Source organism: Rhinolophus sinicus, linkage group LG05, assembly GCF_036562045.2.
Source record: "Rhinolophus sinicus isolate RSC01 linkage group LG05, ASM3656204v1, whole genome shotgun sequence".
NCBI classification, from domain to species: domain Eukaryota; kingdom Metazoa; phylum Chordata; class Mammalia; order Chiroptera; family Rhinolophidae; genus Rhinolophus; species Rhinolophus sinicus.
Genome location: NC_133755.1, coordinates 71,014,357 through 71,034,028, shown reverse-complemented (window position 1 = coordinate 71,034,028; position 19,672 = coordinate 71,014,357). Strand labels below are relative to the sequence as shown.

The following is a 19,672-nucleotide window of genomic DNA, read 5'->3' as shown; positions in this document are numbered from 1 at the left end:
TCGAAGCCTAGACAAATACATTCAAGTATTATGTTATGAGATTCTGGAATACAAGTGGCAAAATAAAATCCCAGAAATTCACTGCAATGTCATTTTTCATGTCCTGAAGTCCCTAATACTTCTGTCTTTCTCACTCTACTTTTCAATATTCTTATGTCTTCTTTATATGTAATGTCCAGGGATTTTTAGCTCTACTCAGTAAAAAGGATAAGGACAATTACTTTTACTGTCAGCAGAACCCTATATTTCTTTTAATAAAACATTTTTTCTCCTTGTACAGGAGTCATAGCTGTCTCCTTCATTTCTCTCCGTTGCAACAACATTTGAAGATATCACATCTTAACACTCCTGGAATTAAAAGTATGCTCCTTTCCATGTTCCCTGCCTTTGCCATATTGAAAAACTCATTATTTCTTGCTTCAATTATTTAAATCGTTTCCTAATTAGTCTTTAAACTGACATTCTCTCTTTTTCTTCCAGTCTCTTCTATTCTACAGATTGTGGCCTGTTTTTTTCCTCATGCATAAATCTTATCATTTCTCTTCATCTATAACTTTTGAGAGCTGATCACTGGCCACTTAATCAAACTCAAACTCCTTAGCTTGGGGTTCAAAGCCATTAATATAATGGTTGAACTTTCCAATGACAACCTTATTCCCCCCCACTCTCACACACAATCTGATGCTGTACCGAAAACACACCACTTCTGGACCCCAGATACACAGAGTGAAGTTTGATCCTAGACCTTCACTCATGCTTTTTCTCTGCTTAGAGTATCCCTCCTTGCCCAAGTTGGTTAGGGACCATTATCTCAAGGAAACCTTCCTTGATAACCCAAGTCAAAACTGATGCCTTTTTCCTACTGACAACCATAGCCTTTTGCTCATATCTCTATTTAAACCTATTTTCAATCCATTTAGTAGTTATGAGACGGAATATATAATCCTTGCAGGGTATCTCCTCTTGTTCAAAACCAAGCTTTCTTAGCTCAGTGGTCCAGGAAGAAGAGTAGGTCTATCAGTGTCTGGGAAGACTGCAGCTGGCTTCATCAGTAAGCAGAAAGTATGGCAGTGAAGCATTTGCTTACTTCTAGAAAACATGACAGTTTCAGATTCTGTTCTGTCTTGTGCTTCTCTGAAAGTCCAGAGAAGGAAACTTTACAGATACATCTGCCAAGCTTGTCTTGAAATAAATTTTGGAGACCCTCCAGAGCAAAGCTCCCCTGCCCTTCATTAGATCTACCTGTCATGTGTGTAATATGGACAGTTCACACTTTGGGGTGCAGGTGCTTTCTCTGTAAGGGGGGTGGTGGCAGTGTGAGGAGTGAGGGAAGAGAGAAGCTGTTTGGGTCTAAGTCTCAGCTTTGTTGCTTACTAGCTATGTAAACTCTGGACAAATTATTTAAGTTTTTTGTACCTAAGATTCTTCATCTGAAAAATGAGCATAATTATAGATTCTACAGAGAATTACATAAAAATGCTTGGTCATAACCAGAAATAAGAAAATATGAGAAAGGATAAAATTTCACAGGTAAAGCCAAATATTTAATACATACAGTGAATCAGACATTTAACAAGCTATTAGAAAGGTCAAAAGAAAAACGTTATCAAACTCAATTCAAACTAAAATAAGTGGTAGATATACAACACAAAAAGATCTAAACCATGACATCAATAACATACAGGATAGAGAAAAGAGTGAAAATGTAGTCTTTATAGAATATATGCAAACATAAATGCCTAACAGCTTAAAGTAGATATAGAATGTTATACATAAACTTCATGGTAACCCAAAACCAAAAACCTACAAAATATATACCAAGAATAAATAAAAAAGAACTCAAGTAAAACACCAATAAAAACCAGTAAAACACAAGGGAAGAGATCAAGAGAAAGAAGAAAGGAACAGAAGACTACAAAAACAACCGAAAACAAAGTAACAAAATGGAAATGAGTACATACTTCAGTAATTACTTTAAATGTAAATTGATTAAATGCTCCAATAAAAACATAGGGTACCTGAATGGATAAGTAAACATTATCCATTTATATGCTGCTTATGAGAGACTCACTTCAATTTGAAAGACACATACACACTGAAAGTTAACGGATGGAGAAAAGATATTCCATGTAAACAGAAATGAAAACAAAGCTGGGGTAGAAATACTCATACCAGACAAAATGGACTTTAAAATAAAAAAATTAAAAAAAAAAGACAAAGAAGGATATTACATAATTATAAAGGGGTCAATTCAAGAAGAGGATATAACATTCGTAAATATCTATGCACCGAACATAGGAGCACCTAAATATATAAAGCAATTATTAATGGACAAAAAGTGAGACACCCATAGTAATACAATAATTGTAGGGGATATAAATCTCCACTCACATCGATGGATACAAATCAACTACAGGAATAAAGCTGGAGAAAATCACTAATACTTGGAGACTAAACAACATGCTGCTAAACAACCAATGGAAAATTTTAAAAGTATCTTGAAACAAATGAAAATGAAAACATAACTTTTCAAAATTTATGGGATATAGCAAAAGCACTTCTAAGGAGGAAATTCATAGCTATACAGGCCTACATTAAGAAACAGGAAAACTCCCAAATAAACAATCTAGCTCTACAACTAGAGGAATTAGTAAAAGAAGAACAAACAAACCATAAAGAAGGAAATAGTTAAAACCAGAGTGGAAATAAACAAAATAGAAATTTAAAAAACAATAGAAAAGATCAATAAAACTAACAGCTGGTTCTTTGAAAAGATAAACAAAAATCAACAAATGTTTAGTCAAACTCAACAAGATAAAAGAGCCCAATAAAATAAAATCATAAATAAAAGAGAAGTTATAAACTACATCACAGAAATACAAAAAATCATTAAAAAATACTACAAATAATTATATGCCAACAATTCAACAACCTAGAAGAAATGGATAAATTTCTAGAAGTATAGAAACTTCCAAAACTGAACCAGGTAGAAATACAAAATTTAAACTGACCTATTGCTAGCAATGAAATTTGAGGCAGTAATCAAAAAACTCCCCCAAAATAAAAATCCAGGGCCAGACGGCCTGACAGCTGAATTCCACTAAACATTCAAAGTAGAATTACTACTTATCCTTCTTAAACTATTTCAAAAAATTGAAGAGGAAGGAAAGCTTCCAGTTTCATTCTACAAAGCCAGCATTACCCTGATACCAAAACCAGACAAAAACTTTACCAAAAAAAAAAAATTAAAATACATGCGCGCGCGGCACGCGAAGTCTGACAAGTTCATAAACATGTTCCAACAATGTTGCTAACTATTTTTTTATGTCAGAGGGATGATTATTCATTATAAATTTGTACCAACGAGACAAACAGTTAACCAAGTTTACTATTTGGAAATACTGAAAAGGCTGCATGAACTTTTCTTCATCAAAAAAAAAACACCCTCCTTACTCACATGATCTGGCCTCCCAGTGACTCTTTCTTTACTCAAAGATAAAGAAAATATTGAAAGGAAGACATTTTGATGACATTTAGGACATCAAGCATAATATGACGACAGCTCTGATGGCCATTCCAAAAAAAGAGTTTCAAAATTGCTTTGAAGGGTCGACTAGGTGCTGGCATCAGCGCATAGCTTCCCAAGGGGAGTAATTCAAAGGTGACAGTAGTGATATTCAGCAATGAGGTATGTAGCACTTTTTATAGGATCAGTTCGCGAACTTAATTGTCTGATGTCATATATCCTTGATGGACATAAATACAAATATTCTTAAGAAAATATTAGCAAACTGGATTCGACAATACAATAAAAGGATTATACACCATGACCAAGTAGGATTCACCCCAGGGATGTAAGGATGGCTCAACATTCATAAATCAATCAACATAACATCACATAACAAAATAAAAGACAGAAACCATATGCTCATCTCAATAGATCAAGAAAAAGCATTTAACAAAATTCGATATACTTTGATAATAAAAACACTCAACTAAGTGGGTATAGAAGGAACATATCTCAACAGAATAAAGGCTATATATAACAAACACACAGTTAACTAGTGAAAAGCTGAAAACTTTTCCTCTAAGATTAGGAACACACACGGATGCCCTCTACCACTATTTCTATTCAACACAGTATTGGAAGTCTTAGCCACAGCAATCAGACAAGAAATAGAAATAAAAGACATCCAAATTGGAAAGAAGAAAGTAAAATTCTCATTATTTGCAGATGACATGATACTATATAGAAAATCCTAAACATTCCACACACACACAAAAAAAAAATCATTAGAGCTAATAAATGAATTCACCAAAGCTTCAGGGTACAGAATCAATATAAAGAAATATGTGCATTTCTGTACACCAATAACAAATGATCAGAAGGAGATATTAAGAAAACAATGCTATTTACAATTGCATCAAAAAGCATAAAATACTTAGGAATAGTTTTCACCAAAGAGGTTAAAGACATGTACTCTGAAAACTATGAATGACATTGAAGAAAGAAATTGAAGAAGCTTCAAATAAATGTAAGGATATACTTTGCCCATTCATTAGAAGGATTAATATTGTTAAAATATCCTTACTACCTAAAGTAATTTACAGATTCAATGCAATCCCTAGCAAAACACCAATGGCATTCTTTTCATAATTACAGCAACTAATCTTAAAATTTATAGGAAACCACTAAAGACCCCAAATAGCCAAAGAAATCTTGAGAAAGAAGATAGTGGGAGCTATCACACTTCTTGATACCAAACTATACTATACTATAAAGCTACAATAATCAAAACAGTATGATACTGGCATAAAAACAAATATATATATTAGAAACAGATGTATTAGGTTGGTGCAAAAGTAATTGAGGTTTTTGCAATTATTTTTAACCTTTTAAACCAAAATTTATTTTGCACCAACCTAATATAAATAAATGGAATAGAATAGAGAGCCCAGAAATAATTCATCACTTATATGGTCAATTAATCTATGAAAAAGGAGACAAGGATATATAATGGGCTAAAGATAGTCTCTTTAATAAGTGGTATTGGGAAAACTGGACATATACATGCAAAAAATGAAATCGGACCACTTTCTTACACCATATACAATAAACTCACAATGGATTAAAGACTTAAATGTAAGATCTGAAACTATAAAACTCTTAGAAGAAAACATAGGCAGTAAACTCTTCGACATCATTCTTAGCGGTATCTTTTTGGATATGTCTCCTCAAGGAAGGGAAACAAAGGACAAAATAAACAAATGGGACTACAACACAATTTAAAACTTTTTGCACAGTGAAAGAAATCATCAACTAAATGAAAAGACCACCCACTGAATGGGAGAAGGTATTCACAAATGATACATCTGGTAAGGGGTTAATATCCAAAATACATAAGGAACTCATACAACTTAACACCAAACAAATAAAGAATCCAATTAAAAAATTGGCAGAGGAACTGAATAGACATTTTTCCACAGAGGACACAGATGGCCAATGGACATCACCTTCAACATCACTAGTCATGAGGGAAAGGCATTTTAAAACCACCCTGAGATGTCACCTCACACCAGTCAGAATGGCTATCTTCAATAAATCAACAAATAACAAGTGCTGGAGGGGACGTAAAGAAAAGAAAACCCTCATGCACTGTTGGTGGGATTGTAAACTGGTGCAGCCACTATGGAAAACAATATGGAGGTTCCTCAAAAAATTAAAAATAGAGTGGCCATATGATCTTGCAATTCTACTTCTGGGTATTTATGTGAAAAAAACAAAAATGCTAATTTGAAAAGATATATGAACCCTTATGTTCACTGCAGCATTATTTACAATAGCCACGATATGGAAGCAACCTAGGTGTCCGTCAATAAATGAATGGCTAGGGCAGCCGGATGGCTCAGTTGGTTAGAGTGCGAGCTCTTAAGAGCAGGGTTACTGGTTCAGTTCCCACATGGACCAGTGAGCTGCACCCTCCACAAGTAAATTAAAGACAATGAGCTGCCGCTGAGCTGCCAGGGCAGCAGGATGGCTCAGTTGGTTAGAGCACGAGCTCTCAACAACAAGGTTGCCAGTTCAATTCCTGCATGGGATGGTCAGCTGCGCCCCCTGCAACTAAGATTGAAAACGGCTACTGGACTTGGAGCTGAGCTGCGCCATCTACAACTAGATTGAAGGACAATGACTTGGAACTGATAGGCTCTAGAAAAACACACGGTTCCCCAATAAAGAAAAAAAAAATTTTTAAATAGCTGAATGGCTAAAGAAGATGTCATAGCTATATCTCTCTCTATATAAATCTATCTAAGAGAGAGAGAGAGAGAGAAATGTACACACACCTATCCACATTTTAAGAAAGGAAAGAACTATTAATTGTAATGCTCAATATATATCTATAACAAAAGAGAATACAAGTCACATTTGACTTCTGCAATTACAAGAGGTGCTCGGAGTGGTTACCATCAGCGTCCAGACACTTCTGATTACAGTGAACTACTCCTTAAGCACAGATAACAACTCTTAAAATGTGTATACATTTTTTGGCACCCCCAGTATGTGTGTGTGTGTGTGTGTGTGTGTATTAAATTCAGCAATAAAAAAAAGAATGAAATGTTGCCATTGGCAACAACACAGATGGACCTAGGGGGTATTATGCTAAATGAAATAAGTCAGACAGACAAAGATAAATACAATATGATCTCATGTATACGTGGAATCTAAAATAAGCCAAAACAAATGATTAAACAAACAAACAAAAAAAACCAGAAACAGACCCACAGACATAGAGAATATGATGGTTGCCAAAGGGGAGGGGTATGAGGTGATAGGAATGAAAATTTAAAAAGTGATAAAAGAATGCAAGGCCGGGTTATATGACTATACACACACACACACATATATATATGTATGTATTAAAAAAACAAATGTAATGAGTGAGACTTATTTGTATCTTGACTCAAAGAAATCAAATTAAAAATATATTGATGAGGCAATTGGGGACATTTGAGTAGTGACTAGAATATTTCGTGACATTTAGGTGTTACATGGTACTTTAAAAAATACTTGGGGGCCAGCCCAGTGGCTCAGGCGGTTAGAGCTCCATGCTCCTAACTCCGAAGACTGCTGATTCGATTCCCACATGGGCCAGTGGACTCAACCACAAGGTTGCCAGTTCAATTCCTCAAGTCCCGTAAGAGATGGTGGGCAGCGCCCCCTGCAACTAAGATTGAACAGGGCACCTTGAGCCGAGCTGCCTCCCGGATGGCTCAGTTGGTTGGAGCATATGTCCTCTCAACCACAAGGTTGCAAGGGATGGTGGGCTGTGCCCCCTGCAACTAGCAACGGCAACGGCAACTGGACCTGGAGCTGAGCTGCACCCTCCACAACTAAGACTGAAAGGACAACAACTTGACTTGGAAAAAGGCCTGGAAGTACCCACTGTTCCCCAATAAAGTCCTGATCCCCTTCCCCAATAAAATCTTAAAAAAAAAAAAAGAAAAAGAAAAAGAAAATGTGTCTTATATAAAAAATAAATAAATAAATACTTGGAACAGTTCATGGCACTCAACGAATGTTAACAATTATAATTTTCAATGTTTTCCACCAAAGTGCCCTGAATAGTAGAAGAACATTTGTGAGGCCTGTGGAAAATACCCCCAATTAGCCTCTATTTACTTGAAATTTCCTTTATGGATCTATTTCATATCAAATATTTATGCAAGTTTTGCCTTCTATTCCATGATACAGTTGAATTTGTTTTTATATCTGGCTAATATTTCTTCTGAAAAAACTTTTAAGCAAAATGTGTACTCTAGAAAGATGCTCCCTTCCATGTTGCACCCTCAACACAGGGCACCTCCTGGTGACACACTCCTACTGTTTGAGGGGCAGTGTCAGCAGGCCCTGAGCTGAGGACTCAGAGGTCTAGAAAGTGTTTCTCACTGATGAGTGCTGTGTGGCATGAGGCAGCCCCCACCATCCCACTCACTAACCCTTCCTAAGCTGAGAGTCACAATCCTGGCCTCTATTTCTCAATCGGAAGAGTTGAATGTGTGGGATTTGGGAAATGTGAGCATGGAAATAAAAATCTTGGCTTGGATTTACTGGGCTATGATCATTGATAAAGTAGAGCAAAAGAGAGCTATAATCTAATGTACTGTATTACTGTAATTAGAGCTTTATGCATAGAGGTCTCTCCTGCCCTCCTTCTAAAATAATGAAACAGTTTAACATAAATAGTAGTGACTTTATGCTCCATCACATGGTGTTCAATGACTGGGTAATTATGGTAACAGCATATAGTTAATGGATGCTGAGTTCAGGATGTAAGAGAAAGAGATGGGAAAAGGCACATGTAGGAATAGAACCATAGAATTTTTGTTTTTCAATTACAATTGATATTCAATATTATTTTATATTATTTTCAGGTGTACAGCACAATGGTTAAACATTATATAACTTACAAAGTGACACCCTCCCCATAAGTCTAGTACCCACCTGGCATCATACATGGTTATTATAATATTTTATTGACTATATTCCCTATTCTGTACTTTATATCCTTATGACTATTTTGTAACTGCCAATTGGTACTTCTTAATCTCAAACCATGGGATCTTAACATTGCAGAGTTGGGAGGAATCCTGGCAATTGTGTCCCTTACACCCTCATCTACAAAAGAGGAAACTGAAACGCAGAGGGCTTCAATGACCAGCAAGTGTCAGATGCTTAAACAAAGATGGAGTCAGAACTAAAACCTAGGTTCTTTTCTCCTGTTTAATACTCTTCACTACCTGCGTGATGTCTCTGGGAAACCGAATATTCTAGAAAGCTTTCCACATGGCAAGTAGATTCTGTTAACAAAACCTGCAGAGGTAGACAACAATATGTTTGTGAATTATACTATTGCCTGTCCTTTCATTGCCTGTGAACTCCGAAAGTCATGGCCATTGAATGTCAACGGCAATCAGCAATAAATATTTGAAACATTTTTTTGTTTCATCCATTTTGTTCCTTGATGTAGCAGAGAAGAAAATTTAGCAAGTGCATAAATTAAGATTTTGTTTCACTTACCATGGATAAGGCTAATTGTTTATTTTCAGTTAGATTTTATTTCTGTTGTTACACTGAGAGCGTCAGGCAAATGAACATTCTCATAAGAACGTTTATATTTCTTAGTCCTACACTACACATAAGAAACTCAGGCAGAGTTGATGCTTTTTTAATAAAGGCACAGGGATCTCCAAAAGAAATAAGCTGAATCCAGCTTATTATTAAAACCAGGAAACAGACTCCAGCCTGCAGATATGTAACCACATTCATGTTGACACAAATGTGCACCATTCCCCTCCCCCTCAATGTGTTGAACATAAACACAATCACAGCCAAAGTCATTCACAGGCCCTCCCTCCACGTTCTCCTTCCTGTACAAAAGGGAGAGGCCAGATTCGACTGGAGGCAAGAAGATGGGCTCATCTCTTCCACTAATCCACAATGACTGTCATCTGCTCCTCACTCCCAGAAAAGCCACACCTAGGGGCTGGGGACGGGGGTCTTCCTTCTTCCTACTCTGTCCAGCAACCACCCAACGAAACCTGCACCCTTGCCACTGTTAGCTGCTAAGCCTAACCTGAATGAGGTGGATGTGGACAATCCTACTGGGCCTATGATGGGAACATGCACCATTCTGGAAAGAGCAATGCCCGTCACTGGTGGTCACAGGTCGTCACTTGGCAGGAAGCAGCAATGCAATTGGAAATATCCCCTAAGAAGTAAGGTCCATGCCATTACATCCACAGAGAGATACAGACACCACTAAGAAGCAAATTTCTCATCAAAGATAATGCTTTTTATGTTCTTTCTCGCTCTGACACCAACTCTTCAGCTTTGAAATGCAGCTGGGTCTCAAATGTCTTGCTTAACAGAATCACTCAACGTCAGATTTCAAGATGGAATTAGGATATAATTGAGATGGCAGGGACATAAACATGGGTAGACCCACCTCTGCCTCCTGGTTAGGAGCACCGAAGGACCAGCTCACTGGCACGCAGCCCAGTGAGGGAGGTGGGCGCCACCAGTGGCCCCACCATGACATCCATGGCCAAATGCATCTCTAGAGCACTTTCGATTCACAATGAGCTTTCTCAGTCAAAGTTTTATTTGAACATCCCCACAAGTCGACTGCTCAGTGATGGGGCAGGTGCCATTGTGTGCATTGACTCTGGACGAAACTGAAGCCCAGCGAAGCTGGCACACAGTCAGCAAAGCATAGAGAAGACTAGACTAATAACGTGAGCTAAATGTACTGCAGGCCTGCTCTGTTGCTGACACTTGACTAACTTACTTACTTAGTTTCCTTGTCTATAAAATGGTGCTAGGATTAAGTGAAATAACATAGGAGAAATGTTTAGCATGGTGCCTGTTGCCCGAAAAGTCTTCAGTTTAAGTGTTAGCTGATCCCTACCGTATCCTTACAAGGGTCTATTATAACTTCCACCTTACAAATAAGGAGACTGAGGCACAGAAAGGGAAATGACACACTCAATCAACCAGCATGCTAAGTGGCCTCGTCAGGGCTCAAACACAGACCTGAGTTACTCTAAAACATGTACTCTTTTCTCTCAAGAACATGATTATTCCCAAACTCAGGTTGCCTGTTTCTAAGTTCTGTGACTTTCCTGGACCCATTCACCCTGATTTAGAGTCTTCTACAGAAGTGTCGTGACCTACTTTGACTAGCAAACACAAAGCCATCTGTCTCAGAAAATATACAACAAATTTGTCATCATCCAAATGCCATGTTTCACAAAGATTTTGATGACATCAAGAATGCAGCTCTCGGCAGAGTCCCCAGAGACGAGTGGAGCGTCTGAGGTCAATAATTAACATGAAAATCAAATGGAGGTTCTCATCAGTATTACTACAATTTCAAAAATCCTGACATTTGACAAGTTCCATCTCAGTTCTTTTCTTGTAAAAAGTTAAGTGGATACAGAAAAAGATAATTTAAATAAAACACCACGTTATTTCTATGCCTTTTTGCGTGTAGTAGGTATTCCATAAATGTTTGTAAAATATATGAATAAATTAATTATGAATAAAAGCATCAATTTACTTCATGTGAACTGGGTCAAAGAATCAGTTTTACAAGAACTGACTAAAAACTATGTCCCCAACAGATCGCAAGTGTCCAGTAATGCTTTGCTACAAAGCCCACTGTCTTTACATTTTGGATGCCTGCCCCTGCCCAGAAATGTGGCCAGAGACTCATGGGGTGTGCTGGAACAGCCAGAGCTCACACCAGGCCTGTAAGCATTCAACTTGAACTTAAATAGAAGGCTCCCACACTTATGCCAGGATCCATAGCACAGGCAGGGAGCACCCTTTCCTTTGGGAGCCATATTGGCCCTGTTCTGATTCCGCTTGATGATTCTTCAAAAGAATCAACATGCAAACAAGATTAACAGGCTGACACCTCTGAGATCTGACACACACTTTGCTGGGAGCGCCATTACTGAGAAGTTCTTAGGCGGAAAGAGAAATGGACTCCTCAGAACACTGAGTCGGAGCATTGGCCATCTGTGGTCTCCGCGAGGAATGCTTTTCCTCCTTCCTTATCTGCAAAAGTGGCAATGCAACACCTATTATCAAAAAGAATCCCTGTGCAGAGAAATGTTTGTGAAAGCACTTGTAAACAACAGAGATAAGTTGGCCTATCTCAAAGGCTTATTACCGCTAACAGAGGGGCTGGAGAAATGGTTCACTGTGTGCCACTGGATTGCCTTGGCTTGGAAAGAAAAATAGCTCATGACATAGTCTCAATAGTCAGTAACTTCAGATTACTTTATGCATCTCACTCTCACATAGATTAAGCTAGAGTTGCCCTAAAGATAGTCATTCGTGTGCCAGCTGCCTTCGCAATTTTTGCCATAGACAGCTAAATATCACCTGTGTTGTAACTGAGGATGGAAAAGGGGGCACAGGCTAAAACTGACAAGCTCAGTAAACTGAAAACAACCACATAAGATGGTGTGAACATAAAAAAATTCATAACTAAGGTGGGTCATGGCGGGAAGTCACATCTTTAGCATTAAAGCTTCCTTCATAAAGTCAGTCTTCACCTTAAGTGAGCCTGTGTATTGTCCATTTGCACCTAAAATGACAGCCTTGGAATGTCAGTAATCCCTTTTTCTGGACTAGAGCAGGAAACCACAGAATCCCTCATTATTATTCTTGTCCCCCGATTACCATCTCTATGTGCTGTAAAAAGTGAACTATTAACTATCCTGTACTCACCTATATAAAAGAAGTACCTGTCTCTCCAATTTACTTTTATCCAATCCCAGAGATTTTCCCGCTTTGCTTTCTCCCATCCTCTTAATCTACCACCAATGAATTTCATGTAACTCTCCTCCTTTGAGTCTATGAATAAAATATGCTGCAAACCGCCATTTTGCGAAGCCTTTTCTCAATCCGTTGAGATTTTTGCTTCCTGGTAACTGTCATCAGTTTGGCTCAAGTAAAGTCTAATAGGCTTTCTTTTAGGCTGGATGTTTTCTCGATGACATAATTTATCCAATATTTCCCCTTACAGCAAATTTAAGTTGACTTTATTTCTGTGCGTTTTTTTCTTATTTTAATTGATAAATCAAAGGTTTGACACGCTGGCGACATGTGCTTCTATGATGCATCCCACATGTGGGAAAACATTGTATTAAATCAAAGATCACTGCATCGCCTTATTCAGATAGGAGTAAAGGAGCCTGGCAAAACGGGTGTGGGCTGGCACAAGGAATGACTTGGACGTCCCGAAAGCTGCTGAACAAAAGTGCAGTCCTAACATATTTAAAAGCAACATCAAACTACAACCCATTATCTAACCACACATAGTAGAAATTATTCATTCCTATAGCACTTACAATTTTAACAATACATTCATAGTCATTATACTCTCTGGTCCTGACGACAAACCTGGCAGCAGGTGACTGATGCCATCCTTTAACGCAAGGAGCTCAGAGATGTTAGAGGATTTGTACATGATCACATTAGAAATAAGGGGCATCACTAAAACCTCTAAGTCTTCAGCTCACTTCACTGTACCTCCTTCAGGGGGAACAATATTTTTAAAATGAATGCTTTTGCCTTTTTAGGTAGAACAACTCTCTCAGGCTACCTTTTTATCTATCACTCTTCTACCTACCCATTCATTTATCCATCCATCCATCCATCCATCCATCCATCCATCCATCCATCCACTCAACATTTGACAACTTTCTTTGTGCTTGTCACTGGAACTACCTACCAATTTTTATTCTTATAAAAAGAAAAATACTCATTTTTAACAGAGATGGCAATAAGAGTAATATCTGCATCAGTTTCTTCTCATCTGAGAATCTACCATAGATTTTCCCTGATGATAGTAAAACATAGTAATATGCTCTCATTCCTCCTGTCAAATGAAATAAAATACTTGAGAGCCAGACAACAAAAGCATCAGGAAAAGACCTGGTTAATAAGAGTCCTCTGCTTCACAAGTACATTAGAAGTACAATAATTATGGTTATGTTGTTGGATTACTTTAGATGAAAAGGGTACACTTACAATTACTTCACATGAGTAATAAGTTCAAATAGTTAGAATTATATCCCTGATAGCGTCTTGGGACTTTCTGGAAGAGCTAATTTAAACATCTAGGTGTTTCCTAAGGCTGCCATTCAGAGTTGAGATCCACTTGTCATCATGATTGCACTCTGTTTGGGTATTTTAATTCCTCAATTTCAGGGTTGAGGGCAATGAACCAATTATCAATGATGCAGGTGGCCTAACATATTGAGACCCCAAAAAGGAATGTGTTTCAAAGTAGAGAAAAACAAAACTTCAAAAATCATACAGAACAATATGAAACAAAATATGAATCTATTATCAACCAGTAAATAAGAGAAAGGAAAAAAAACTCAAACATGCAGAAATAAAACATTTGAAACTCCTAAATAAAGAATAAAACAAAACTGTAACTTCCTATTAAAATTTTTAAAAATTTGCCCAAACAGGATGTAACCCCAGTGAAATTACTTTCACCAAGTTTTCCAGGCACCAATGACTTCCGTATCAATTCATGCAATAGAGCAGGGACTCTCCAACTCTAGTTTTTATCAGAATCACCTGGAAGGCTGCTTAAAAGACTGCTGGTCCCACTGTTTCAGATGCAGATTTGGTAGGTCTGGGGTGCAACCCAAGAATTTGCATTTCTCAATTCCTGGGGATACTGCTGCTGATGGTGGTCTGGGGACCCCACTGTGAGAAGCACCAATAATAGACCATCTCTTGTCCTCATCCTACATAACTTCTCAGCTGCATGTGACACTGGGAACCACTCCCTTGACTTTTAAATACCACAGTTCTTACTTTCCCCGGTGGCCATCTCTCTTTTTCTTCATTTTAATATCCTAATATTCCCCGGGGTTTGAGCTTAGTCTTCTGCTCTTTCCCTGATATCTTACTGAGCAACCTCATTCACTGTGAAGCCTTTTGTCAACACTTCTACCTGGCAGCTCCCAGGCAGCAGCTCCAGCCTGATAAAATGTGAACTTCACAAGGGCACCGTTCATTGTCTTGTTCACAGTTGCACCCCAAGGGATCAGAGCATGCCTGGCATATACCGTGTTTCCCCGAAAATAAGACCTAGCCGGACAATCAGCTCTGATACGTCTTTTGGAGCAAAAATTAATATAAGACTCCATCTTATTTTACTATAAGACTAGGTCCTATATAATATAATATAGTATAAGACCGGGTCTTATATTAATTTTTGCTCCAAAAGACGCATTAGAGCTGATTGTCCGGCTAGGTCATATTTTCGGGGAAACACAGTAGAATGTGCTTGATAAATATTTGTTACAAATTCCTAGTAGATATTTCTACCTAAATGTTACAGCCTAACTGGCACTGAAATTAAGTGTATTTGGAAAGGAATATATCAAAGAAGGATATTATATAAACTAGATTCTTCCCGTATGTTTCCAATGGTACCTGTCATCCACCTATTTTGTAAAATATAAGAAACTTAAGGGTCATCCTTGAATCCTCGCCTGTCAAACACCAAGTTGTGTTGATTTTACCTTCTAAATCTTTCTCAAGTCCATCCATTTCCCCCATTGCCACCTCAGTCTCTCAGCCAGGCTCCCCACCACACAGTAGTCAGCTGAGAAATCAGATCTCATCCTGCCACACCCACCATCGACTGTCCACAGGTTCTCCTTGACCTTAGAGCAAAGCCCATGGCCTTAGCCTTTCTGTTTGGGTCCCTACTATCTCTCCAGCTGTATTTCACTCTTCCCCACAGCCCTCTACTCCAATTACCCAGAGTTAATTTTATTCCTCGAACCCTCATGCTCTTATTTCTGAGCCATGACTCATGATGTTGCTTCCACCTGCAATACTTTTTTTCTTCTTACTACATGTTTTAGCTAAATATCTTCTACTCATTTTTCAGTTTCCAACTTAAAAATTTACATCCTCCAAGAAGCCTTCCCTTGTCCCCTCAAAAAAAACACAAAACACCCCCCAAATTTGGGATAGAGCCTACCTTGAATTCCCCAAACCCTCTGCATCTGCACATATGGTATTACCCATTTTGTTTAATTATCTGCCTAATTTGCCTCTCCAGGGGAAGGCTCATGTCTACACAGTGCTGGGCTCAGGGCCTGGACTTAGTTATATGTGCTAAAGGAATAGGCCAACCAGATTTAGTGGGGGGAAATCTAAAAGAAATTATGTTTTAAATATTTTAGAAGAAATTATTTTTCTGGTTGACAGCAGTCAGAGTGGTGGTTATGTCTAGAAAGGGGCTCTTGAGGGGACACTCGGGGATGATGGAAATATTGTATGTCTTGTTATACAATATTAGAGGATGTTAGATAGGGGTATACATAGGTACAAATTCACCAAGCTATACACTGAAGAGCTGTGAATTTTTTGTATGTAATCATTCCCCAATAAAAATAAATGCATTATTTTTAAATTACAGTACAATTCATATGGGGATATAAATATTCATATGGGCTAAAACAATTCATGAGGGATATAACAATAGAATTCGATAACAACCAAAGGCGTCAAAGTTCCTTAAGATGCTAGATATTTCTCAAAGATCCAGAATTACAAACATGGTGAATAATTCTTTAAGTCTTTGTTCTGAAAATGAGATTGTTTTAGATTGACTCTGCTTTAGTTAAATTTGAGGCCCTGAAATATTTTGAGGGAAATAAATTATTTCCAAGTCATTTTCTGTACATATACTAGGCGTATTTAAAACTCCCATTTCACAACATAGAGAGGTTTGAGTTCAGGATGCATAGTTATATTTCAATGTTTGAGGTATCTTAAACTACTGATGACAACTGCTGTACAGCTAGGTCCACATTACAGTTAATATTACTTTTCTCCTTCTTGAATTGTAGGAATTGGACAAAGGATGACCCATTCCATAGGGGGGACTCCTTCACTATTAAAAAGGAGTCCTGCAATCCTTTTGGAGGAAGAAATTTTTCCAAGCATGTCAAGAAATGTAGGATTGTCTAGTTGTCTTTCTTAGGTTAGAACACGCAACACAGAAGTTCAAGTTTCCTTTTTTAACCTGTAGGCACAGGGGCAGAGGGCTTGGGAGCTTGTTTTCTGTACGTTAACTTTTCATAAGGAGAAGGTCCCTGTTCTCTCTCATGCTGGCTTCCAGTTAGTCCGGCCGGCTCTGTTGAACTATGTTCTGACTACTCCCTGGGACAAGGTAAATGCCACTTTTGAAACACAGCAATTAAAACAATCTTCAGGTCAGGTGACAAACACCCTGGGGACACTATATGCACCCAAAATAATGAGCTCTAGAGCCACTAACCACTAACAGGGCACTTACTACATTTCAGAGGACAGTCATTACTTCCAGTCCTCAGGTGATTTTTCTACAAAAGTACATATTTTGCTGCTTTTATTTGTCAAGGAAAGCAGTATTTTAGTCAAAGTTTCATGTTCCTAATGTCTCTGTTTGCTACGAGTATTTTGACACTCTAAAATCCAAGGAGAGAAAATTGTGATACTCCTGATTAGCTAACTTAATGAAGACATTAGTGTATCATCATCATCATCATCATCATCACCAACTGAGAGAAAATAAATTTAAAAACATATAAAACCCTTTCAGTACCAGGATTAGCCAAACTGAAAGCATCCCAGCCATCTCAGTCTGCCTATGAGTAATGAAGAATCACTGTGCCCCTTTTTCTGATGTGAAAACTGAGGTAACCGGCAAACCAACGATGACAGAATGTCCCACAGCAGATACACTTATTCTTAATGTGAGGGGCTGTCGCTTTTTCAAAGTGTTACCAGTGAAAAGGAAATAATCTGATAAAGTTGGCATGGCACAGGGAAATGAGAGAGGAGGGGAGGTCGGGGGAGCCGGGATGGCCGACGGTCAGTGATGGTGATGGTGGTGACGGTGGTGATGATGGTGACGCCGGCCAGCTCCTCTCCCGTTTCTCCATCACTGCCTGTCCTCTCTGCCTCCTCCGTCCCCGCGTGGCCTCTGCCCGGAGAAACAGAGCCGACAGGATTTGCACCCAATTCGCACGTCCGCGGGCACAAGGCTGCGGCGCCCTGTGAGCCTGCACCCCTGCCCGAGCCCGGCAGCTCCGCGCTCCCCGCGCCCCTCCGCCGCTTGCGCCCACTCGGCAGTGGCCCCTCTCAGCGATGGCCCCTCCGCGCTCCCTGCGCCCCACGAGCCTGCACCGCCTCGCCCCCCAGCCCTGCACCTCCTCGCCCGCCGAATCCCCCTCCTGGGCCGTGCGCCACGGGACGACTTGGAGCCCAGCATCCCCCGCAGGGTGCGCCCCGATCTTCGGGAGGCTGCCCGCCGAGCCCCCGGCGGCCCGGCCGCCAGTCACTTACGCCTGTGCTGGGCCCCGCCGCCCCGCGGCCCGAAGACAAAAGCTACGCGGCCGCTGCGCCGCCGGCTGCTCCTCGAGCCGCGACTGCCGGGGACCGGGAGGGGGGGCGGGGATGGGGAGACGAGGAGGAGGGAGAGGAGGGGGAGGGGAGCGGGGGAGGGGCTGCTGCGGCGCAGGCCACCCGGCTGCCGCGGCCCAGACCCAAGCCACCTCCCCCGGCCCGCCACACTCCAGGGCTCGTCCTCCCGGGTCCTCAGCCCGAAAACCTTCCCCAAGGGACCAGGGTACCGCCCCTAGGGGGGCGGGGTGAGAGGAAGAGGAAGGGAAGGAGGAAGGGAGACGGGTGTGTTCATTTCTTCTTCCTCATCACGATCCGCTCCATCCACCCCCGTGTCCCCCGAGCAATCTTAGGAAAATGCCAGACTCTGCCTCACCTGTACAACTCTGGACGCACGCCCACCTACCTCCTTTCCATGCTGGCACACCTCTCCTGACGGTGCAGCCGTTTTAGGAAGAGTAGAACTGCCCCCGGGGAGGTAAAGTGCCCAGACCCTGAGCTAGTGAGAGGCAAGCGAGGAGGAGAATGCCGGGATCCGGAGTCCTGGAAGAGGGACGCCCACATCTTGCTTGTTTCCTTCCTATCGGGATGGGTCAGGCTGGAGGGTGGGGATGAGCCCAGGCCACCCCCCCCCTACTTCCCGCGGGGAGTCCGGGTAGGCTTTTCTTTGTGAGGGAAGTAACGCTTCTGCTTGTCTCAGTCCTTTGCATCTTGTTATAGTCACTTTGATTTATTTTTATTTTTAAAACTTTTTTATTATGGAATTTTTTTAAAAGTAGAGAGAATAAATGGTATAACGAACCCATAAGTGCTCAGCTCCAGCTTCAAAGGTTGTCAACACTTCTTAATTTCTTTATTAAATGTATTGAGATAACATTGGTTAAAAACATTATATAAATTGCAGGGGTACGTTATAATTTGATGTCTGTGTACTCTATTGCGTGCTCACCATGCAAAGTCTAGTCTCCTTCCATCACCATGTATTTAACCTCACTCTCTTTATCCACTTTGCCCTCTCCCCGCCCCCTTCCTCTCTGGTAACCACATTCTGTTGTCTGTGCTTATGAGTTTATGTTTGTTTGTTTCATTAGTTCGTTTACTACTTTTTTGTTTTATATTCTCCATATGAGTGTGTTGTGCGAGGTGGCCTGCGGGGTCTCTGCTCCCGCTCCCCACACAAGAACGCAGGACATGGTGAGGCCAAAAAAGAACACCCGCGGAGCCATAGGTAGGGAGTCATACTGCTATAGTCTCACTGGAGGCTGGGTTCACACGACGTGTGACCTGCTGTCCACTTTCTGCCAACCGACCAACTCTCTCCTCGACTTCCCTCCCTAACGCAGCCGCAGCAGTTATATTAGTGGCCAATGGCTCAAGAGCCACAGCTGACGGCCAACTAGCCACAGCTGATGGCCATCTACTACCCGAGCCAGCACCTTTCCACGTGAGGCCGAGAGCCTGGAAACTGCTCTCTGGGGCTCTATCCCCACACTCCACCCCTACAGGGTCTCGCCTCACAATCTACGTGACAAGTGTCTTCCGCGAGGGTCCCTGTGCCATATTAGCCTATCGGCACCTATGGACGAAAAGAAACATTAGTCTTAGGAACCAACAATGGCAAATCCTTTCCATCTGGGAGGATACACACTAGCTTTTTGTCCTGGGAAAGGA

At 40.3% G+C, this 19,672-nt stretch overlaps 1 protein-coding gene across 4 annotated transcripts in view; it reads right to left on the bottom strand.

Annotated features, from left to right (window-relative positions):
* GPR45 (G protein-coupled receptor 45) overlaps window positions 1-18,587 on the bottom strand; it is an 86,857-nt gene extending 68,270 nt beyond the window's left edge. For 2 of the 4 annotated variants that reach the window (XM_019751703.2, XM_074332474.1), the window contains exon 1: window positions 18,408-18,587. The gene's annotated coding sequence lies outside the window, so the exon portion shown is untranslated. Of the gene's footprint in view, window positions 1-17,944; window positions 18,146-18,407 lie in introns of those variants that run through there. The other 2 variants (XM_019751705.2, XM_074332473.1) reach the window with 1 other exon arrangement.
* Between the last annotated feature and the right edge of the window lie 1,085 nt (window positions 18,588-19,672).